At 35.1% G+C, this 26,058-nt stretch overlaps 1 protein-coding gene across 2 annotated transcripts in view; it reads left to right on the top strand.

Annotated features, from left to right (window-relative positions):
- Positions 1–26,058, top strand: part of LOC126764867 (galactosylgalactosylxylosylprotein 3-beta-glucuronosyltransferase S) — an 89,101-nt gene that overhangs the window by 1,323 nt on the left and 61,720 nt on the right. The gene's annotated exons all lie outside the window — the stretch shown is intronic.

Below are 26,058 nucleotides of genomic sequence, written 5' to 3'. Positions count from 1 at the left end.
TTATTGCAATGGCTGTGAAATATGTCAGACCAAAACCCTTGTTTATTCTCGTGCAATGACATTACATGTCAAAAATAATTGCAACCCTATGCTAGCTGTCACTTTACAGCCCTATTCTCATGCCCTCACAAAAGTCGCCAACCTCACTACAGTGATGTTTCTCACTATAGTGAGGGTTACCTTATTCTGGCGAAAATTCAAAAGCTCAAATGCTCACTTAATCACAAATATCTGTGACGTGTGAAAGCAGCCATCATAATACAAAACATCTGTGTTTGTTTTGTTTTACATCAATATTTGACATTTTTTAAAAAATATATGAGTGTTATAACTAGCATGTAGGAACAGTTCTTTATGTACGCGGCAATTGTTGAGGAGGAGGAATCGGGGGGTAGGAGGAAAATTTTGAAGGGTTTACGAGACAAAAGCGATCCTTTTACTATGCAAGACACAACATTTATAAATACATTTCGACTCCTAAAATCGCTATGTAAAGTACTTATAGGTGAATTGGTGCCGCATGATGTGCAGAAGTCGAGTATATCTTTTGATCTGCTTTTCCTGGCGTGTTTGTATTTATACGGGCATGGCTATTACAAAAAATGCGTTGGTTATAGTTATATGCTTTGGGATCGCACAATCAGCGGGGTCGGCTTTAGTATACCATCCCAGGATTTCGGGAATAAAATGGGTATGGTCGGATAGAGGAGATTCTCCAGATCACGAATATATATGGTTATAGCCGCAGGAAGCTTATAGTTTTCGAGTTATTCGCGTTTTGTGTTGAAAATTTGCAATATTTTAATTACATATATTCGATATATAAAATTATTTTTCACTTTTATATACGCTTACACATCACTTATTCATTTGCACACATTTATTTTATATAATATAGTGCAAAAATAGCTTTTAATAAACATTTAAATTATTGTTGAATTTGATTATTTAAGAATAACAAATGAATTACAAACTGTCATATAATCAGTGTTACCTTATCGACATCATTTGTAAAAATAAATGTGTCAAATAATCAGTGTTACTATAGTAAAATATTTTACAAACTAAAATAAAAAAAAATATAAAGAAATATTATACCCTAAATACAGGAAACATAATCGTTGATAAACATTAAAAAAAAAATATAAAAAATTTAAGTGGCTGCCAATGTAAAAATGAGTTCTACGGGAGAAAAAAATGGGGGTGTTTAGTTTAGTATATCATTTTGAAGAGGTTTTGCGCAAAGAGGGAGGGGGCTGGGGTTGCTACCCTCATTTGAAAGGTAATGAATGGAGCTTTTGAATAATAGCACCCTTCCCCCCCTAGGACCACGGGGGCTCTAGGGTAGCCTCCTGAAAATGGTGTAAAATCGTAGTTTTTCCAAACAATTTTCACTAATTATTATAAAATTTATGTATTTTTACGCATAGAGTGACTCAATGTTTAGTATTTTTAATATTTCAATGAATTAAAGTGGAAATCCACTTTATTTAAATAATAAAAACACTGAAAATTAAAAGTTGTATATGTATCGGTAATAATGCATACAAGTAGTTGAAGTACCAAGATAACCCAACCAACCATTTATACAATACCCCCTAAATAATAAAATTGGGTTTTCATTTGTGTTTTAGGTTTTTTATTTTGTGTTATACACATATTTAATAACAGCCAGTAAAGAAATAAATGGGTCTGTATTTTTTTTTTTGGATTTCCCGCCTCCATAAAAACTCTACTATAACATCAGCAAAGTTTGCCGGATTATTATAGTTGTCTTTATAAAAAAATCTCTTCACTACACGCCAATGGGACTCGATTCTTTGGGTGTGTGTGCCATCCTCGGCGATGAATGGATTCCCAGGGTCGCTATGGTTAACCTTTTTATGGATGTAACCATATTCAGGGAGGCATTCATTTGCGCGCCAAAAATCTGTCCTTATGGTTGTTCCTTCTAGTACATTTTTACGAATAAGAGGGATGAGGACCTCAGCGGAACGTACATTGTCTGGGCATACCTCCAGTCTGAGGTCCTCACTGCCATCCTTTATCATACCCAGCACCCAATGCCCTTCTAAGCGTCTTCCTGAAAAAAATAAAAGTATTTGAATAAACATAATTGCATTATATATAAATTATTATTATTACCTTTGTTATATTTCCGTTTCCCGAATTTACTTTCGTCAATCTGCACTATCTTACCTGGACCACCAATCTTCCCTTTGAATTCTTGGTGGTCTAACTGAAATATAACTACCGCTTCCCTGCAGTAGCTATACCAGTCGGAGATAGTGGCAGATGACAATTTCTTTCCCACGCTCGCATAATTCTCCCTATAAATATCTTCCCGCGTAAAGCGGTGGGCGAAGCAGTACATTAGGTAAAACACGTGGGGAAAGCTTAATTTTACGCCTTCAAACCACGTGCCCGCTGCCCTTGAAATAAGGGACTTCGTCCTACAATTGCCCCTAGAGCATTTGAAGTATCCTACTGGGTGGCGTTTGTCCAGTGCCATTTTGGTTTTGTGAATGGTACAAAGCCGGCTTTTCGGCAACAGACCGTAAACCTCGGCAAATGCTACACAAAATTTATGTGAGCCCAAGTATTCGACCATTTTCACTATATTCCACTGCTGTATTGTGGTAGCATCGGGACTCATTAGTGCTGCAGCGCTCGTGGATGCAATATCATCATCTTTGAAAAAATTAGATATTATTTTATATAATACTGTTTTCAAAGAAAATGTCAAAGCTCTCTGAAAAGCGCCGCAGGCGAAAATTTGTAATAAAAAATCGCGCGATTTTTTATTCCAAATTTTCATTATGTTTTCAGTATAATATATTACATTGAAACAAGCGCCGCAGGCGAAAATTTGTAATAAAAAATCGCACGATTTTTTATTCCAAATTTTCGTTATATGGACGTAATATATTGCCCACTTTTCAGAGTGCTAAATAACGTATTATATTTACCTGATTGGTTATTTGACTTCATTATAAAGTTATTTTATTAAATTAGATTAAAAATTTCCAATTGCGAAAACACGTTTTAAATAAGGCACGCGAATATAGTATAATAAAAATTTGAATTCCATTGAAATCAAAATACCGTTAATGCAGAAGTAACCCAACCAACATTTTTTCCATAATACTAACGTATTACTCCATTATTAAAATATATAGCATAACCTTAATTGAGCGTGGCCCTAAGGATCCACCCCACCACCCCACCCCACAACTTTTCACATGTGTTAATACTTACAACCATTTCTTCCGAAACGAGTCCTATGTAAAGTAACCCAAATGTATATAAGACCTACCATTTTGATTCGTTGGGTTATTACTGTCTTCCTTTTGTGCTTATTTTCTTCGTCGTTTGACAGTTCATATTCAGTAATTTTGCTTACATTTCAAGGAACAGTATAACACGTAATTTAAAGCTGTTTTATTTATTAAATTGTACATAAAATTGCAACTTAAAATTCATAACTTATCATTAATTCAATTAAATATATTTCAAAGAAAAAAGGAGTACAACGCGAAAAAAATTTGATACACCCCGGTGTTGGACCGACTAGGGTTATTTTTTTGAAGCGCGGCCGAAGGCCGCCCACGCAAAAAGGAGTTCTACGCGAAAAAAATTTGATACACCCCGGTGTTGGACCGACCAGGGTTATTTTTTTGAAGCGCGGCCGAAGGCCGCCCACGCAAAAAGGAGTTCAACCAGAAAAAATTCTGATACACCCTGGTGTTGGACCGACCAGGGATATTGTTTTTTATAGGTTGTTGATTTTCGTATTTGAGGTATAATCTGTTCCCTTTATTTCGTTTAGTTATTTTACAAATGATGTTGATAAGGTAACACTGATTATATGACAGTTTGTAATTCTTTTGTTATTCTTAAATAATCAAATTCAACAATAATTTAAATGTGTATTAAAAGCTATTTTTGCACTATATTATATAAAACAAATGTGTGCAAATGAATAAGTGATGTGTTAGTGTATATAAAAGTGAAAAATATAAGTGCAAAATTAATTTTATATATCGAAAATATGTAATTAAAATATTGCAAATTTTCAACTTAAAACGAAAACTGTAAGCTTCCTGCGGCTATAACCATATATATTCGTGATCTGGAGAATCTCCTCTATCCGACCATACCCATTTTATTCCCGAAATCCTGGGATGGTATACCAAATTCTTCCCGATCGGCGCAATCGATTGCACCCATATTGGGATTGTTTCACCCTCAAGCACAGACGCCATTACTCCTCTGTCACTTTTCATGAACCGGAAAGGATTTTACAGCCTTAATGTAGAAGCAGTACGTAATCTTCTATATTATACAAACTATTTACCAAGAGAGGATGGAGTCATGTGTATAAGTTTACGCAAGTGAGGAAAGTTCTCTGATCGCCATTCACTTGGGAGTGGCCAGAAACGACCGACCATGGCAAACGAAATAAGGACTACGAATTAAGGGCATGCACCTGGAATGTCCGGTCCCTTAATTGGGAAGGTGCCGCTGCCCAGCTGGTTGATGTCCTCGTAAAAATAAAGGCTGACATCACCGCCGTCTAAGAAATGCGATGGACGGGACAATGACAGAGACGAGTAGGTCCTTGTGACATTTACTACAGTGGCCATATAAAGGAACGCAAGTTCGGTGTTGGATTCGTGGTGGGAGAGAGACTCCGTCGCCGAGTACTATCAGTCACTGCGGTGAATGAAAATCTGGCCACAATCCGCATCATAGCGAGGTTCTTCAACATATCGCTGATCTGTGCCCACGTCCCGACGGAAGAGAAAGACGATGTGACTAAAGATGCCTTCTATGAGTGCTTGGAGCGCACTTATGAAGGCTGCCCCCGCCACGATGTCAAAATCGTGTTTGGCGACATTAACGCCAGGGTGGGCCAAGAAGGTATCTTTGGCACTACGGTCGTTAAATTCAGCCTCCACGACGAAAGGTCCCCAAATGGGTTGAGGCTGATTGACTTCGCCGTTGCCCGAAATATGGTTATCTGTAGTACTAGATTCCAGCATAAGAAGATTCATCAAGCTACCTGGCTGTCTCCGGATCGAAAAACTACCAACCACATCGATCATGTTGTGATGGAAGACACGTCTCCAGTGTTTTAGATGTGCGTGCGCTCCGAGGTCCTAACATCGACTCGCACCACTATCTTGTTGCAGCTAAGATTCGCACCCGCCTCTGTGCAGCAAAAAACGCGCGCCACCAAACACAAGGAAGGTTCGACGTCGAGAAGCTGCAATCACAACAGACAGCCGAAGGATTTTCTACTCGGCTTGCACTCCTGCTCTCTGAGAGCATTCGTCAACAACTCGGTATAAAGGAACTGTGGGACGGTATTTCAAATTCCTTACGTACAGCTGCAACCGAAACCATTCGCTTTCGGAAAGTGCAAAAGAACAGCTGGTACGACGAGGAGTGCCATGTCGCAGCGGAGAGAAAACAGGCTGCCTACCTTGCAACGTTACGATCGACCACTACACGTGCGGGATGGGATAGATACCGAGAGTTGAAGAGGGAAGCGAGACGCATTTGTAGACAGAAGAAGAAAGAGGCCGAAATGAGTGAGTACGAAGAGCTTGATAAGCTGGCCGACAGGTGTAATGCTCGAAAATGCTACGAAAAAATGCGGCGGCTTACAGAAGGTTTCAGGACGGGAGCATACTCTTGTAGAACCCCCAAAGGTGATCTAGTCACTTATGCCCAGAGCATACTTAAATTATGGAGGGAACACTTCTCCAGCCTGCTGAATGGCAGTGAACGCACAACACCAGGAGAAGGAGAACCCGATTCCCCAATCGATGACGATGGAGCAGACGTTCCATTACCCGACCATGAAGAAGTTCGAATAGCAATTGCCCGCCTGAAGAACAACAAAGCGGCAGGGGCCAAATCTTGGAAAAGACCCGTGAAAGAAGAATCGACACACACCACCTCTTCGTCGATTTCAAAGCTGCTTTCGACAGCACGAAAAGGAGCTGCCTTTATGCCGCGATGTCTAAATTTGGTATCCCCGCAAAACTGATACGGCTGTGTAAGCTGACGTTGAGCAACACCAAAAGCTCCGTCTGAATCGGGAAGGACCTCTCCGAGCCGTTCGATACCAAACGAGGTTTCAGACAAGGCGATTCCCTATCTTGTGACTTTTTCAACCTGCTTCTGGAGAATATAGTTCGAGCTGCAGAGCTTAATAGAGAAGGTACCATCTTTTATAAGAGTGTACAGTTATTATTGATATCATCGGCCTTAACACCCGCGCCGTTAGTTCTGCTTTCTCCAGACTGGACAAGGAAGCAAAACAAATGGGTCTGGCAGTGAACGAGGGCAAGACGAAATATCTCCTGTCATCAAACAAACAGTCGTCGCACTCGCGTCTGGGCACTCACGTCACTGTTGACAGTCATAACATTGAAGTCGTAGATAATTTCGTTTACCAGCGTAAACACCACCAACAATGTCAGCCTAGAAATCCAACGCAGGATAACTCTTGCCAACAGGTGCTACTTCGGACTGAGTAGGCAATTGAGAAGCAAAGTCCTCTCTCGACAAACAAAAACCAAACTCTATAAGTCACTAATAATTCCCGTCCTGCTATATGGTGCAGAAGCTTGGACGATGTCAACAACTGATGAGTCGACTTTGCGAGTTTTCGAGAGGAAAGTTCTGCGAAAGATTTATGGTTCTTTGCGCGTTGGCCACGGCGAATATCGCATTCGATGGAACGATGAGCTGTACGAGATATATGACGACATTGACATAGTTCAGCGAATTAAAAGACAGCGGCTACGCTGGCTAGGTCATGTTGTCCGAATGGACGGAAACACTCCAGCTCTGAAAGTATTCGACGCAGTACCCGCCGGGGGAAGCAGAGGAAGAGGAAGACCTCCACTCCGTTGGAAGGACCAAGTGGAGAAGGACCTGGCTACGCTTGGAATATCCAATTGGCGCCACGTAGCGAAAAGAAGAAACGACTGGCGCACTGTTGTTAACTCGGCTATAATCGCGTAAGCGGAGTCTACGCCAATTAAGAAGAAGAAGATTTACCAATCTTTCTATTATTACATATGTTTAAAATAAAGCCAACATATACATACATATATCTAGTTTGGTTATCTATAATTTTATTAATAACAAAATGTAATGTGATGTGAAATAAATTAATTAGAACAGCGTGTGAAATATAATATCAAACTCTGCCTAATTAAAGCAAAAATATTTAAATTTTAGAAAGCATTTTCAAATCTACTGCATCTGGTAATTGAACAAAAATTAAATAAAATATTTCATTAGGCACCAGAGTTCAATTTTATGATTTTCTACTATCGCTTATATTGTTTTCAACAATTATTTCCATCTATTTTTATGAATGCATAAACAAATATTGGATTTATTTTTTATTTATTGGTTAGCAGCGGTATGCATATGTAGATGATAAGCAATGTACGTAGTAGGTGGATTTTTGTTTTCTTATTTTTATTAAAACAGCTGTTTGACAGCGAAAAGCTTTTTACCTCACGTGGTGACTTTTTAAGCTTTTTTCTTATGAGGTTTGAGCAAGAATAGCCTCACAAAATATGCCTCACAAGAAATCTCTCAAATTTTTCCTCTCAACTCAGTTGAGAGGTTTTTTCGGTATAGGGCTGTTAGTTAAATACATATATTGACGCTAAATTGTTGAGAAAGATAAATTTTAAATAGGTTTTATAATTTCCATTGAAATTATAAAGATTTGTTACAGTTTTTTTTTGTTAAGAGAATGCAGAAGGTGCGTCAATTCACAATAGTCATGCACAGTAGTCATTTACAATAAATTGACCGAACCAGCCGTTCATATATCACTAGATTCTGCAATGGGTGCTCTCGTGCCCTTGTATATTTCGGTATAGGATTTTTGCAATCTGGAATCTTGCAAGAGCAAGAAAATCCCCCTAAGGTATTTCTCAATTCTTCACTAAGTTTTTTCACATTTTACACTTGGTATATTTAAATTTACGGCACAATTCCGAATTCTTTGGCGCCGCGATTTGAAGGTACCGTTGGAAAGAGGAAGTCCTCCTGATTAAAAAATATATAGAGTTATAGGTACCGCAAACGCTTAGTTTACGAGATATTCGACCTTAAAGAACAAAAATTCGCAAAATTCGAACATTTCAAGAAGCTACATATTTCACCACGTTAAACCCACTTGATTCACATTTTTCTCTTCAAATTAATTAAATTACACTATAATCTTTTAAATAAATCCACATTTTACACTTTTAGCAGGTTTTTTATTTAAAAAATCTTTATTTTAAAAATTACATTTTACACTCGTTTGAACCTCATTTGTTTACCAAAAATTACGAAGAAATGGAGCGCTGCCATGTGATGACAAGGCAATTCGCTGAAATTCCTCTTTTTCGCAAAAATTCCTCTATTCATGCATATGGATATTTTCTTTTTTAAATTTATTAAGCAAATAAGTAATATTATATACATGTATTAGTAATATTATATAATAATATTATATGTATATACATATGTATAAGTAATATTATATAATAATGTTACGTAATAAAGTGTAAGGTTACAGTACAGTACGAAAACTCAAATTTTGTTTCAATATGAGTGCATGATAAAGTAACATAAAAAATAAATTGAAATCACTGACATATAATAACCAAAATGTATAAATTGTATAACGAAAACTTAAATTTTGTTTGAATATTGGATATAAAGTGGTTATATTTTTTGGTTATCATGCACTCATATTGAAACAAAATTTGAGTTTTGGATATAAAGTAGTTATATTTTTTGGTTATTACATCTGTCAGCGATTTCCATTTATTTTTTATGATACATTGGTTTGTATTTTAGGTGACGGTGAATGCATCTTAGTAGTGTAACAAATTAAACCCGAAATTCCGACAAAATGTAGTAAAATTTTTGGTTTTACTTTTTTTTTATGGCTATTGTCTTTTAATGAAATTAGTATTTAGTTTCGTGACCTTTATTTTTTAATATGGTAGCACAGCGTTGTTTTTGGCATCTTTCGATGGAAATAAAGTCCCTGCGTTCTTCAGATCATCTTATAGTTGCGTGATCGATGTCGACTTACATTGGAATACCGTCTCCTTAATATCAGTCCACAAATTTTTTATGGGGTTGATGTCAGTGGACTGTAGCGGCCATTCCATTACCTTGTCATACGTTTTCCAAGCCACCTTCTAGCAACTTAACTTGTGTGCTTGGGATCGTTGTCCTGCTGGAACGTCCAAACGAGCGGAATTTCTTCACTGGTATACGGCAGCATGGTTTTCTGGAGTATTTCGTCATATGGATCATCAGTCATGCTTTCTTTGATCTAATAAATGGGTCCTACACCTTGCCAAGAAAAGCATGCCCAAACCATGATACTCGCACCACTATGTTTTACCGTTTTTTTCTATATTTCGGCTGGTATTCGGTATTGGACGGACGTCTTACATATTGACGCAATTCTTTTCCGCTTAACAATCTTCGATTCGTCCGACCATAAAATGTTCCACCATTTGGTCGAAGACCTAATGAAATTTCCTTTAGCAATAATGGCTCTTTTTTATGGATCGGGGGCCCCCAAGTCATGATCACACAAATACCGGCATATAATTTAAATACTTCTAGGAAGACTAAAGGCGCCTTTTGGCTCGGTAGCAGCCGCAAATGGAATCTGCCGTGGGTATCTGACAATGGAGTTGACTTCTCTTCCTGCCATTTCTGGCTTGCTCCCACGTTTTTTTATTTCTTGATTGGTACTTGAAAGCATTACCCACCATTGTGGGTGAGCAACTAAGATTATTTTGGACTTCGACATTAATTTTGCCCTCAGAAAGCAATTTTTTTTATCAGGGCGCGTTTCTCAAGCGTACAATTTTTATTTTTCGACATTTCGAAATGAATAAAAGTAAAATTTTAACATTAAAACCAAAAACTTCAATTAAATAAATGAATTTCACTGTTATTTTTAAATTTTCAGAAAAAATTTCACATAATTTTAATTTTTCAAACACTTCTTTCAGGGACTACTAAGATTTTGACTGACCGAAAACGCGTTGCAAATAAAAAATCACGCAATTGTAACAAAGGGTCGGCTTTAGTATACCATCCCACGATTTCAGGGTTAAAAGTGGTATGGTTGGATAGAGCTGATGCTCCAGATTAAGAATATATATAATTATTGCCGCCGCAAACTTATACATAGTTTTCGAGATATTTGCATTTAAAGTTGAAAATTTTGCAAATTTAATTTTACAATTTCTCGATTTATAGTAACTTTTTCTTTTATATTATGCAATTTTTATACACTTACAATTCACTACACTATTTCTACATATTTGTTTTTTATTAATATTTTAGATATGTGCTTAAAATAAGCATTTTATATTTTACATAAATATTATTACATGCACAATAACAATAAGTGTTCCGTGTTGTCAAATAATAAGTAATGCCATATCAACACATTTATCAAACGAATAAAAAATAGGTTTATACCCCAAATACATAAATCAGTATCCCTTTTCTTACTATATCATGAGTAAAACGCAAAACAAAAGTTTTACTCGAAAAAAACCTGATACACTCAGGTGTTGGCACACCCTGGTGTTGGATCGGCCAGGGTTATTTTTTTGAAGTGCGGCCGAAGGCCGGCAACGCAAAAAGAAGTTTTACTCGAAAAAAAACTTGACACACCCTGGTGTTGGCACACCCCGTGTTGGATCGACCAGGGTTATTTTTTTTTAAGCGCGGCCAAAGGCCGCCAACGCGAAAAGGAGTTTCAATCGTAAAAACCTGACACACCCAGGTGTTGGATCACCCAGGATAATTTTTTTCATGCATTTGAGTTTTTTTTTTATTTATTTTTATTGTTTTCAATCATTTGTGATATGGTAACACTTATTATTTGACAACACGGAACACTTATTGTTATTGTGCGTGTAATAATATTTATCTAAAATATAAAATGCTTATTTTAAGCAAATATCTAAAATATTATTAAAAAATAAATATGTAGAAATATTGTAGTGAAGTGTAAGTGTATAAAAAGTGCATAATATGAAAGAAAAACTAACCATAAATCGAGAAATTGCAAATTAAATTAGCGAAATTTTCAACTTTAAATTCTTTCTAATTTTCTTAATCTGGAGCATCAGCCCTATCCAACCATACCACTTTTAACCCTGAAATAGTGGGATGGAATACTAAAGTTTCCCCGTAACAAAAACCACAAGCCAAGCGAAACAAGTTGTTGCATGTTTTCATGTCAACATCTGAAACTAACTTATTTTGAAATGCATCCCAACAATAAAGTTGTAATAAAAAAGTATGACCACATATTTTAAATGAATGCCTAGCACTACTAAGAATTTGGCCGCAACTGTATATCCGTTTAAAGTTGAAAATTAGCACTATTATTCACACTTATATTCTGCATTTTTATGGGCTGGGATTTATAATAGATCGAAGATGGGCAAAATCGGCCCACTGCCACGCCCACAAAACGGCGAAAACCGGAAACCTATAAAGTGTCATAACTAAGCCATAAATAAAGATATTAAAGTGAAATTTGGATTGCATTAGGGAGGGGCATATTTGGACGTAATTTTTTTGGAAAAGTGGGCGTGGCGTCGCCCACTTATGGACCAAAAACCATATCTCAGGAACTACTCTACCGATTTCAATGAAATTCGGTATATAGTATTTTCTTAACACCCTGATGACATGTACGAAATATGGGTGAAATCGGTTCACAACCACGCCTTCTTCCAATATAAGGCTATTTTGAATTCGATCTGATGCCTTCTCTCTATAATATATACATTAGGAACCAATGATGATAGCGGAATAAAACTTTACACAAATACGTTATATGAAAAATATGTAAATGACGGATATTGAAATCTCGATTATCACTTTATCATGCGAGAGTATAAAATGTTCGGTGAAACCCGAACTTAGCTCTTCCTTACTTGTTAACTTATTTTTTTATATTAAATAGTGCAAAAATAACTTTAATTCCTTGTTTAACTTTAGTTGAAATCCATTTGTTCATACAATAAGAAAATCGTTGCAAACAAGCAAAAAATTAGTGTTACCATATTTTGTAATGGAATGAAAATAAGAAAAGAGAAAAATTATGCCGTCAATCCGTACGGACGTGTTTTTTAATTCGCTCCGTATATTCAGATTGTGCAAATAGTAACCAATAAATAATTATAAAATAAAAACAAAATCAATAATAATCAGTGCTCACAAATTATTATTTAAAAACATAAACAAATAGTGCACGAAATAAATTGATAAAAACAAAATAAAACAAAAAATAAAATCAGTAATGAGTGCTACGCAGCCTCACCAGCTAGTCCGTAGGCATTCCTTAAATGCCTACTTTGTCGAGGCAACAAATACAACGCCAGGCAAAAAAAATGTAACGGCGATGATGACTCATCGCAGCGATCAGCCGAAATGAAAACTAAGCAAGCGCACTCAGCAGAAGCAGCAGTAAACAACAATCGGACAACAAGAAATGCGCCGTCAGCAGACACTATGCAGGTAGCAGTTAGCACCCGGACAGCGAAGGAAAACAAAACGGAAGGTGAGAATGTACCATGCAAAAAAGGACCATCTGTCCAGACTGGTATTGACCGCTTCGTAAATGTAAAAAGAAAACCGAGTCCAATTAAATCAGCGGTCAATAATAAAAAGTTTCAACCGGGTTCGCCAAAGGGTAAAAAGCCAGAAATCCTAAATGGCAACACATTTGCCTTGTTGAGCAAGGAGCATAGAATTGATGCCAAATTGTAACCAATTAAAGAAAAATGAAATACACCCGATTTACAATTTCCATCGCAGATTCACCCTTGAGGAACCACATAGGAGAGATGGTCCAGTACAATGTACAAACTACCAAGAGTATGGACACACGAAAACATATTGCACTCTACGTGTCTGTGTGGTGGGTGCTGATCTACATCCTACTTAAAAATGTACTCTCAAAAAAGAGGATTTAAATAAAAAAAATACACCGTTTGTGGAGGAAATCACACTGCTAACTACAGGTGTTGTCCTGTATACAAAGATTTGAAATCGAAGTTGTCAGAGGGCGTTCAAGCACGTCGTAACCAAATGATGAATATTGCTCGTAATGAAAATATTGAAATCCCCGTCCCTATTTCAAAACCAGTAAATCTTAAAGGCAATGCTACACAAGGAAGCTATGCAAACGTGCTAAAAGGCTATACTGCATAAATGCAATTGCCCAAAAACCAACCAAATGGAAGCGTTGAAACTATGATTTTCAACCTTACCCAATGTATGACACAATTTATGGCTTCAATGCAAAATATGATTCAAGAGATAATCAAATCACAAAACCAAATGTTGCAAACTTTTTTAAATAAAAAATGAGTGTATTGAACATTTGTTTATGGAATGCTAACGGTGTTAATTAACATAAATTGGAACTTATTAGATTTCTGGAAGAAAATAATATTGACGTAATGCTTTTGTCAGAAACCCATTTTAGGAACAAAAACAATTTTTATGCCGGGATTTAGAATATATATTACAAATCACGCAGATGGAAAGGCGCATGAAGGAACAGCAGTGTTGGTTAAACCACCACGCATTAGAATCTTATGCCACAGCGCAATTACAAGCTGCAACAATAACTTTAAAAAATCGCTGCGGGGACTTAAATCTGACGGCCATATACTGCTCACCTCGGTTTAAAATTACAGACATTCAATTTAAAGACTTTTTTGGAACACTAGGCCATAGATTTCTAGCAGGTGGAGATTACAATGCAAAGCACACATATTGGGGCTCACGGCTAATTAATCCGAAAGGACGACAGCTGTATCACACTATTATAAATAAGCACAATAACCTTGACATAATATCTCCTGGTAAGCCGACATATTGGCCTAGTGATCGTAAAAAAATACCAAATTTAATTGATTTTGTTGTAATCAAAATTATAGATAAATCGCTTATATCAGCTGATACATGTAGTGATCTATCTTCTGATCACTCTTCTGTACCAATAAAGTTATGTGAACAACCCATATTCGTTAATCCAAAAGTGGAAAATTGGCTACAATATAAAAAATACGTGAGTAGCCACATTAATATTGAGTACAAAATAAATACAGGAAGAGATATTGACGAAAGCATAGAAGAACTCAATGATATAATAACTACCGCAGCTGTCTTAGCAACATCAAACAAAAACTATAAGCCGCTTGGTGCCAGAAAAATTACTATTCTAGACATATGTAGAAAAGCTTCTAAACGAAAAAATGCGTGCAAGGTGTGAATGGCAGATAAATCGCTCCCCTTCCACTCAGCTTCAATTGAAATCAGCTGCACGTAAATTAAAAAAAGCGTTTAAACGTGAGGAAGAATCCAATACCGAAATGTATATAAAGAACCTGTGTCCAAATTCAAACAACCAAAATTCTCTTTGGAAAGCCCAAAAGTCCCTGAAGCCACCAACTAACTCCAACATGCCTATACGAGACTTGGGTGGAAATTGAGCTCGAAGTGACGTGGAAAAGGGTAATTGTTTTGCAAATCACCTAGAAAAGGTATTTCAACCAAATTGCCCAAAAAAGAACCTTGAGTTGTCCAAGTTACCCAACACAGTTAACGAGTCACTCGAGTATTTTAAGACTTCACCTTCTAAAATTATTAGAATAATAAAAGAACTTAACCCAAAAAATTCACCAGCACATGATAATATTACCCCAAAAATGCTAATTAAGTTATCAAATATTGCTGTAGAAGTGTTCTCTTTGCTCTTCAATGCAATTCTTATTCTCGGATACTATCCTAATTCATGGAAAAAGTCGCAGATTATCTTGATAGACAAACCTGTAAAAGATTTGACACAGCCGTCTTCATACAGACCATTCGGTCTACTACCCTGTCTTTCTAAAATATTTGAAAAAGTGTTACTATCAAAGATGGTTCCTTTCCTCCACAAAATAATATAATATCAACGCACCAATTACGGTTTCGTGAAAAACATAGCACGATAAAGCAAGTAAATAGAATTACTAACAAAATAAGAAAAGCATTTGAACACAGGGAGTACTGTTCCGCAATATTTCTAGATGTAGCTCAGGCGTTTGATAAGGTGTGTCATGAAGGCCTTTTATATAAGATTTAAAACATTCTACCTTTAGAATTGTATAAAGTATTGGAGTCTTATTTAAAAAATAGACAATTTATGGTAAAAGTGGGAGTTTTCTTATCTGATGAACGAAAAATAAGGGTTGGTGTACAACAGGGCAGCGTTTTTGGCCCAACTCTATACATCATATATACAGCAAATCTTCCAAATGTTAACATTGTATTAACTTCAACTTTTGCGGATGACACAGCTATAGTGAGCCGTAACAATTGCCACATTCTGGCATCAAGAATATTAGCGGAGCATTTAAGTTCTGTCGAAGAATGGCTAGCGAACTGGCGTATAAATGTGAATGAACAGAAATGTAAGCATGTTACATTTTCGCTTAGATCAAAAATGTGCCCGGCAGTAAAAATAAACAATATTTTAGGACCCCAAGTGAACGAAGTAACATATCTTGGTATTCACTTAGATAGAAGGCTTACGTGGAGAAAACACATCTCTAATAAAATAACATGTATGAAGATTAAAGCTACAAATTTAAATTGGCTTTTAAATAAAAACTCTATACGTAGCCTAGACAACAAAGTGTTTGTATATAATGGGGTCATAAAGCCGATTTGGATGTATGTGAATGAAAAGAAATGTAAGCATGTTACATTTTCGCTTAGACCAAAAATGTGCCCGGCAGTAAAAATAAACAATATTTTAGGACCCCAAGTGAACGAAGTAACATATCTTGGTATTCACTTAGATAGAAGGCTTACGTGGAGAAAACACATCTCTAGTAAAATAACATGTATGAAGATTAAAGCTACAAATTTAAATTGGCTTTTAAATAAAAACTCTATACGTAGCCTAGACAACAAAGTGTTTGTATATAATGGGGTCATAAAGCCGATTTGGATGTATGGCATTCAACTGTGGGGTACGACCTGTACAACTAATATTTATATAATACAAAGGTTCTAATCAAAAATGCTTAGAACAATCACGTGTTCACCATGGTACATGAGTAATGAAAATATTCATAAAGACCTTGGTATTCCTATGGTAAAGAAAGAATTAGAAGATAGCAGAATTAAATATACAGTCGAACTTCCATAACTCGAACTATATATATGTACAAAAATAGATGCAAATTTGCTTTGGTTATTATAAGTTTCGATATTATGTTGAAAGACCAAGCGGTCGCACATGTGCTCATATATAATTATGTGTGCATGTAAACAAATATGACAGACCATACGCATAATGTTTGTAAATTTGTCTACATGCAACATGTATATGTAGGTATGTAAATATGTACACTCAATGCTTCATGCGAAATTTCCGTTGACACGGACAACCAGTAGCGAAGCTCACGTTTTGTCAAAGAGTCAATGTGTCGACGGACCGTCGCGGCGTCATTGTGTTGTTGGTAGAAAATCTGAGCTGTGCCGAAAAAATTAACGAACGATCGCCGATTCTCACCGCTTCCCTTGCCGCTCTGGCAGCTTCGCCCACAAACCAGCGTAGATATGTAAGTTTGTGTGTGAGCTTGCATGCATATCGACGCAGATTTTTGCAAGCCGCGTAACAATATTTTTTACATTCCTTGACAAATACAGTCAATCCCGGTTATGTGCCACAATCAAAGATAGAGATTTTTGTGGTTTGTTAAAAATAAAAATATTATATGGCACATAAACGAGTGCGGATACTTCATCGAGTGGTACTTAAAACAATAATTTCTATGTATTTCAAAAAAGAAATCGTGAGATGCAGTAAGATATAGGCAGTTAAGAGGGATGATTTTCATTTAAGCGGAGTACTACTTAACCGGGATCCACTGTACACATAAATCAGAGGAATATTGAATATTTTCACATTTATTGACTTGAAAATCGACCAATAAACTATGTTGTCATTTTTATTCTAATATATTTGAATACTTATATTTGCGACGTTGTCACTTTTTCCTTCTCATACAAATATCAGAAATTGTTAAATTTATGATTTTTAGCTTTTGTCATCGTCGCGAAAAGACGCCTGTGGGCAAAGGCATGCTTGGGGAGATGTAATGGTTTTTGTTTTTATGAATGAAGCAAGTTTGCCTGTTGAAAGTGCGCTTGCGTCCATGAATGAAAATATTGTCGTTAGGTGTTTTTCTACAAATTTGAGCATCGACTATTTGGCTGCCATATTGACTTGTGACGCTGCTGACGCTATTTGAAACCATTGTTGGTTTTGTAGAACAATATTTGTAATTTTTGCGGATGACATATCTACATGTGAACGCATATAAGTATGTATGTTGTGTATGCATTATTTGTGTGGGAATGTCATAAGCACATATTTACATATGTATGTACGCATATAAGTATGTATGATGCTATTTGAAACGATTGTTGTCTTTGTAAAACAATGTTTGTAGTTTTTGTGGGTGACATATGTACTAAAGGGTTGCAAGAATTAATTCACGCTATGAATGCAACAGAGAATTTATGAATTCATCTCATAACTCGAGTTGATGGCCGACGCTGAGTTGGAATTATGTGAATGCAGATACAGAGAAGACATTGTGAGTTGTTGTTTATCGCTAGCAGGTGGACTCAGCTCATTCCTCTCATAAACAAACCCAACTCACACTCATATCATCAACCAGCAGTGAATGCAAAGCGTTAGCGTTCGCTTAGTAGTGGAATAGTGTGTGATCGTCACTTATTGTTATGTTAATTCATTGTTTCTCTCATTCTTTTAACAGAACAGGGTGCACCCATAGCCGTAGACGCTTAACCGAGACAGTTTATTAAATATTTAAATTCGTCGTTTGTTTTGTGCATCCGAAGATAAAAGGGGATAAAATAGTTTTGGCATGGCATAATGGGTGTAAGTAATTGACCGCGAAATTCAGTGCAATTGTTTGCTAATATTTGCCATGTTGTAATACAATTTACACCTGTGTCTCTGTTTTACAAAAATATGTAACATTAGATGAATCTGCATCGTCAACCCAGTCGACGCCTGTACTAAGGCAGCAGCTTAATGAAATTAAGGATAATATAGTGAAAGGCAAATATATGTACAGTGGTTATTGAAGCTAGGAAAGCAAGGTTTGGGAAATTTTTGGCAAGGTTGAAAATAGTGGCAGTTTGGTAAGAGATGTTGTTGCATGCAAAAATTGTAACAGCGTTTTTAAACTTATGAATAGCACGTCTAACCTTGTGAAACATAAATGCTATAAAAATTTAAAAACCGTTCGGATAACTCAAAGATATTAGTGGACAACGACACAAAAAAAAATGTTGCTGATACGTTCACTGAATGGGTCACTAAAAATTGCAGACCATTCAAGATGATAGAAGATGCAGGACTGAAAAAATATACGGATCTAATGCTTTCAATTGGACCTAAGTATGAGTCGAACGTATATACTGATCAACTATTAACTCATCCAACAACGATATCCAGAAACATAGACAATCTATACAATATAGCCCACGATTCCTTAAAATTAGAACTAAGTGAACTTAGTACCTTTGGACTTACCTCAGATTTATGGACCGATAATTATTTAAAACAAACTTTTTTGTCTATGACTATTCACTATATAAAAAGCGGAAAAATTGGAATGAAGCTTATTGCTTTTCGATCAATGGATTTTGAATCTTGTAGCAGTAAGTATTTGTTGAAACGGTATATATTTGCAGATATGTATGTGCACGTACTACATATATGTGGTGTCAAGTACAACAATTTGTTGTAATTTCAAGAAATGATTACCACAATTGCACACTAATATTTCAGTGCTCACAGCTGTACATACGTATTTTCAAATCAAACTTGATATCTCGTAGGAGCACCGACTAATAAATTGTTACAGTTTACAAATGAAGAAAAAAATTATATAAAACTACATTGCAAAAACATGCTAGAAGCATTGATTTTTGAGCATGATCAAAACAATAACGAAAGTAGTCAATTAAATTCTCTCTCAAATAATAAGGAACAACTTTTCTCAGGATTTCTTCAGCCTTCAAATCCAACAAATAATCTTGATCGAGTTCAAAATGAATTACTATTATACGAAAATGTTAACGAAGTAATGCACGACAATTTTGACGTTTTATAATGGTGGGAATCAAATAAACTTAAATTTCCGTTACTTTTTAAATTAGTAGTGCCTCGTCTGAGAGAATATTCTCAAATGCCAAAAATTTACTTTCTGAAAAGCGTTGTGCTATTGGGTCTAACCCTGTTACTGTAGGAAAAACCATGTTTTTACATACGAATATGTAAATTAATTAATTATTTTTACAGTTTAAACTAATAAGAAACACATGTGCAACATTGAAAACTAATTTGATAATTATCTTTTCTAAATTTCTGAAGTCATTAATTCTTTAAATAAATTATTTTTAAGTTCAAAAAGACTGGTGAATGTTTTACATATTTTTTTTTAAATAAATGAATTATGCATATATTGTATATTTTTGTTAGATAAATGAATTGCTTCTTTTTTGTTCAAGCTTTTAATAGCGCAATTTTTTTAAGTTATATGAGACTGAAGGGCTTTACATTTTATTTTTTAGTACAAGAATTATGTGTATATTTGTTTGTTGCACGAGTATAAGTGAATTTCTTTTTTATTATATAGTTTAGAATACATAAAAATAAAAAATACATATGTATCCATGTATGGTATTTGATGCTTTTCATTATAATTTCATTTCATGATTTGTATAAGTTTCTCGTTAGTCGATATAAAGAGACTCGTACGTCGCACGTACGTATGTATGTTTTTTGGTTTTCCCTAATTTTTTTTTTACGATTTATCGACAGCTTATTAGCATAATACATAGGTATATTTACACATGAGTTAATTGGACTGGAAATGAACGCGAATGTAACTAATAAAAATGTGATACTTTGGAACTAAAAGTTGCATGTATTTTGGGATTTAAAAAGAGTTTGTTTTTCAATTGTTCCAAAGGACAGGTTTTAGTTCTAAAATATTTTTATTTTTTATAATATTTTGTTAAATCTATTAATCCCTAAATAAACTTCATGAAAAATTGCAATAAAATAGAGTATATGATAAACATTTTTTTTATCCTCATTCGTATGTAATTGTCTATGCGTATTTACATACTTCTTTCTAGTCGTGCAACTAGAATAACTCGAGTTAACAGTTGTTAATTCACACGAACAGCATTCACTCAGCCAACATGCTTCTTGCACAGAATTAATTCACACCAACACAATGAAATGCTTTGGTAGACCAATTCTACAGAGAGTGGATCGTTACTTGTGAGAGTGCTATGAGTTGAGCGAACTCGTTGTTGTTCTCACTAATGAGAAATAGTAATTTTTTTTGTTTGATCTCAATTTGAGTTGCGCGCCAAAAAACAATGGAGCAACTTTGACCACTAAAAAGCTTACAGATATTCTTATTTTGGTCTATATTATGATATTCTAAAGTTTCGTCAAAATCGGAGAACCACGGGTACAAAACCATGTCGCCAATTGATGGAATGGCCCATATAATATATGTGTGTCCATATATATACATACATATATACTATATACATATACATATGTATATATATAATTTTTTTTTGTTTGCGGACTTATTCGTATGCCCTCGTATGTACTCTCGTAATTACAGGCGTCACTACCCTTTGTATATGTGGCCTGGTCTGTAAGCAATGCGCTATAATATAAATGTGTTCAGAATGTAGACAATAGGAAAAGTTTCCCAATGTAAATTTATATATATAATTTTTTATTTTTTTTTATTTTGTACCGGACCGTTTATGTATGTTCAATAAATGTTGGATAATTATTGTAAATTTTTAAATTTGATTATTTTATATATAATGTTCCCCTAAGGTATGTACATACATTAGGGTGATTCAAATTTTTTTTTTTTTTTCGCTTGGTGCTCTGAAAAATAGGTTCCTAGACACCTCTAAGAAATCCTCTGCAAACATGAGTTTTTAATTGTAACGGAAAGGTCCTCCTACATACAGTTTTCTATTTTTTCTTATTATCAGATAGAAAAATGTATATCTCGCTTCCAACTACTTGAAAAAATATCTTGTTCCCTAGATTTTGTAGGAAATTGAATGCTCTACAAAAAAGGTCTATTATTATTTTTTCGTATACCCAAACGTTTAAAAGATATTAACAGTAAAAGTTTGATTATTTTTGGGAAAATTTTTTATTTCTTATGAATTTTATAACTCAATGAAAAAAAATTATTATGAATGATGAAACTTATAGGCTTTCTTAGAGGTGACTAGCAACCTATTTTTCAGAGTACCAAACTAAAAAAAAAAAAAATTAGTAAACAGCTGATTCGAATATTGGTTCTGCGAATGTTCGAAAAGACGAAAATCCAATGAGATTCTGTGACACCATTGAAAATCAGAATTGGTTTGCGATTCTGACAGCTAAGCAATTCTGTCTTGGTTTCCACAACACCCCTGAATATACTTCATCCTATAATTGTATAGATAGTACAGGATCTTCTTAAAATTTTTTTTAATTTTAGTATATAATCAAATTGATTCTTTGAACTTTATAAAATATCTTGTCTTTTTATTTTCTGGTTTCCATATAATTTTTTATATTTTCTTCTTTATTATGAAATGTTTGCCAATAAAATTAATTAAATTAATGGTTTACTATTTACAATACGTTTTCCGTCTATTTTGTTAGCATTGTTGAATTCAGTTGTTGGAGAATTATTTTCATCAATAGTTTTACAGTATGCTTCCTTGTTTTCTATTAATAGTATTGTACATGCAGCATGTTGCTTCAGACTATAATATTTTTGTTTACTGAACGGTTGTTTGTATCACCTAAAAATAAAAAATTTAGATATAGCGTAATACATATGTACATAAACGATCAGAATTACAAGACCAGTTGAAATTTACCGTAATGAAACTTGGTAAACGGGTTCCTTAGAGGGAGGACGATGAGCGTAATCGCACCCCTGCTGCGGCCACAAGTTGTCATTAAACGAAAATCTAGTGGAAGGGGCACCTTTGGACCAAAAATGGGGGTGGTCCCGCCCTCTACGAAGTTCAATGCACATATCTTCTAAACCACTTAAGGAGCAATATCGAAATTCCCTCGGGACAAATTTCTTAAGCATCCTAACCAACAGTGTAAAATGCCCGCTCAATCTTCATATAACTGTTGTGTAAAAAAATACTAAAAGCGCGCGGAGTCCAGAGGCATTAAATTTTACACCAGGTATGATACAAAAGCACTTTATAGGAGTGGGAGTCAAAAATGGACAATGAGCATGACACTTCCCACATTTCGGTGAAAAGCCATATCTCAGGACCTACTCTACTCATATCGACCAAAATTGGTATATGATGTTACAAACGAAATCGGACTACAACCACCTTTACTTCCCATATAACCCAATTTTAGTTTCCATCTAATTCTTCTACTTTCCAAAATACAAATGAATGCTAATAGTGCGCTTGAAGTAGGCCACTTTATTACCAAAAATTGTCGAATTCGGAGCAAAACTTTTCGAGTCCCAAGAATATGTAGATCAAAGTTTCAATTGCGAACTTTTTATCGAAAATATCGGTCAATTCGGAGAGAAACTTGTTCTAATACGCCGGTATGTCAAAATTGGGTTGAATAGGATCAGTAATTTCTTTAGCCCTCATATTTTCTAATATAAAGAAATTCTAGTATAACTACAACTGAGTGAAAAACTTACTTTGATCTGTTTTCTAACAAAGATGCATTTTTATGCCCTAAATGGATAAAATAGAAAGAAAACTTTCCCTAGACCCCACATAACTTTAAAATCACATGTTACAAGAGTATAAAATGTTCGGATGCAGCTGAACTTAGTCTTTCCTTACTTATTTCTTTTTGCGAATATATTTAGTTTATTTTTACGTTTAAAGATAGGTACAAATTCTATGTTACAGTTAGATATCATAGGTTCATATATGTTTCACATTTTTTCTTTATTAGTGGGTATTTGTAAATAACTTTAAATGTGTCCAAATATCTGATCTATCTAATTCAAGTACATGTTGCATCTTTTCTACATTAATTTCAGCGGAGTAAAAATTTGTACCCCTAGAAAAGTTAATAATAGTTGTTAAATCTAACAGCTTTTTATGCACTTCCTGTGTTTATAATTATACTCGTTTAATATTAGGTTGTCAAATATCCGCTTCCGCTTTTTTGCTCTTTATTCAATGCTTTATAAAAAGTTTTAATAAGTGGATTTAATTCAAATATGCACCGTTTCGTTCGATAATCTGTTTCCATCTAGACGGCAACTTTATAATACCCTTCTCGCAGAAGCCTCCCTCCTTAAAACCTTCCGTTCGAGATCCCGTAGCTTTTGACGAGTCATCAACGAAGTGTGTGGTCTGGCGTTGTCCTGGTGGAACACTACACCCTTCCTGTTGGCCAATTCTGAATGCTTCTGTTCGAGCGCCTGCTTCAAGCGGTCCAGTTGTTCGCAGTAGATGGTAGAATTAAACGTCTGGCCATATGGGAGCAGCTCATAATGGATGATTCCCTTCCAATCCCACCAAACGCACAACAAAACCTTCCTGTCACTTCACTGGCCTTCGACCATGACCGTTTTCGTTTAATATTGTCGTTTGCGATCCATTTTTCGTTGCCAGTCACTATCCGCTTCAAAAATGGGTCAAGTTCGTTCCGTTTCTGCAGCATTTCGCAGGCGTTGATTCGGTTCAGAAGGTTTTTTTGCTTCAAATCATGCGGCACCTAAACATCAAGCTTTTTTGTGTATCCAGCCTTCCGCAGATGGTTTAAAATGGTTTGGTGACTAACTCCCATCTTCTGAGCAATGTCACGAGATGACACATGCCGGTCTAACTCGATGTTTTCCTATTTATTGATGAACTGCTTGTTTTTCTCCAAAGAAATCGTTGGAGGTATTTCATTTGCTCGCCTAGTTGACGTTGCTGTGCCTCGATTCACAGCCGGTGAATATTTCTTATATAGCAGTTAGATCACTGTTTTTAGTTTCTGCTAAAACGGCTTATGAGATCGGTTTTAATGCGTCTTACAATTTAATTTTGCCTGTATTTATATTAATAACAGGGCTTACTTTATTTTATTTGCCTGTATTTTTATACTCTCGCAACAAAGTTGCTAAGGAGAGTATTATAGCTTTGTTCACATAACGGTTGTTTGTAAGTCCTAAACCTAAAAGAGTCAGATATAGGGTTATATATACCAAAGTGATCAGGGTGACGAGTAGAGTTGAAATCCGGATGTCTGTCTGTCCGTCCGTCCGTGCAAGCTGTAACTTGAGTAAAAATTGAGATATCATGCACACGTATTTATTGGCTCCATAAGAAGGTTAAGTTCGAAGATGGGCAAAATCGGCCTACTGCCACGCCCACAAAATGGCGAAAACCGAAAACCTATAAAGTGTCATAACTAAGCCATAAATAAAGATATTAAAGTGAAATTTGGCACAAAGGATCGCATTAGAGAGGGGCATATTTGGACGTAATTTTTTTTAAGTTTTTTGTACATATCTCGGAAACTACTATAGCTATGTCAACCAAACGTTTCCTTCAGGCATTTCCATATACAGTTCAAAAATGGAAGAAATCGGATAATAACCACTCCCACCTCCCATACAAAGTTTATGTTGAAAATCACTAAAAGTGCGTTAACCGACTAACAAAAAACGTCAGAAACACTGAATTTTACGGAAGAAATGGCAGAAGGAAGCTGCACTCAGGCTTTTTTTTAAAATTGAAAATGGGCGTGGCGTCGCCCACTTATGGATCAAAAACCATATCTCAGGAACTACTCTACCGATTTCAATGAAATTCGGTATATAATATTTTCTTAACACCCTGATGACGTGTACGAAATATGGGTGAAATCGGTTCACAACCAATATAACGCTATTTTGAATTCCATCTGATGCCTTCTCTGTATAATATATGTATACATTAGGAAATGAAAATATAATGCAATACTCAAAGTACACAAATTGATCTAATCTAATTAATTTTACAGCAAAATAAAAAAATATGTAAATGACGTTTAATGAGTAAAACACAAATTAGCTTTTCTGTGCTTATATAATAGCGGAGGATTTTATTGTTTAAAAAAAAAAAACAAAAATAAAATATTAATTTCAAATATATTGTAAATGAAATTAAATTTAAAAAATAAAAAATATAATTTTTATCATCGCATGTCACTCTCTTACATTTCGAGCTCATTTTGTAAAGCTCACTATCTTTCAATTGATTTATCTATAGCTGAATGGGTTTTGTTTTTAATTTTTAATATTTTTAATTAATAACATATCATTAACTTATTTCTAAAAAAAAATTTCTATTCCGCAAAAAGTACCGCTATGAAATGTTGTCAAATATGTTCAATACTTGAAAATTTTAAGTGGTAAGGTTTGCGTGGCCACGAGCCCGTTACGGTGTGGAAATATTTGTGTGATGACCACATCTAGTATTTCATGGAAACGTCGCTTTGTGTTTAGTTTGCGTTAATAGGAGTATTTTTAGTAGCGATATAGACAGGAGAGATATTTCTTTCTCTGAAGTTTTAAAGCTAATAGTGAATCGTTTGTGCTTAGGAAAAAGTGTGTTAAAGAAATTAAGTGGTAAGTTTACTGTGTTTATGTGGCGTATAGCTGACGATTCTGCTGGGTGTATAGATACATATGTACATCTGATATAGTGCTTATTTGTCTAGGTAAAGCCTCTGCTACTACATTTATTTCATTTTATCAACTTATTCTTCTAAGAATTTTTTTTATTTTTTGGTTCAGGATTCGGGGCTAAAGACTGATGATCAGTGTAAATAGTTAAATCTGTTATTCC

The sequence above is a fragment of the Bactrocera neohumeralis genome, unplaced genomic scaffold (genome assembly GCF_024586455.1).
Source record: "Bactrocera neohumeralis isolate Rockhampton unplaced genomic scaffold, APGP_CSIRO_Bneo_wtdbg2-racon-allhic-juicebox.fasta_v2 cluster10, whole genome shotgun sequence".
Classification (NCBI taxonomy): Eukaryota; Metazoa; Arthropoda; class Insecta; order Diptera; family Tephritidae; genus Bactrocera; species Bactrocera neohumeralis.
The sequence above is the reverse complement of the archived record's forward strand: the minus strand, read 5'-3'. Positions and strand labels throughout refer to the sequence as shown.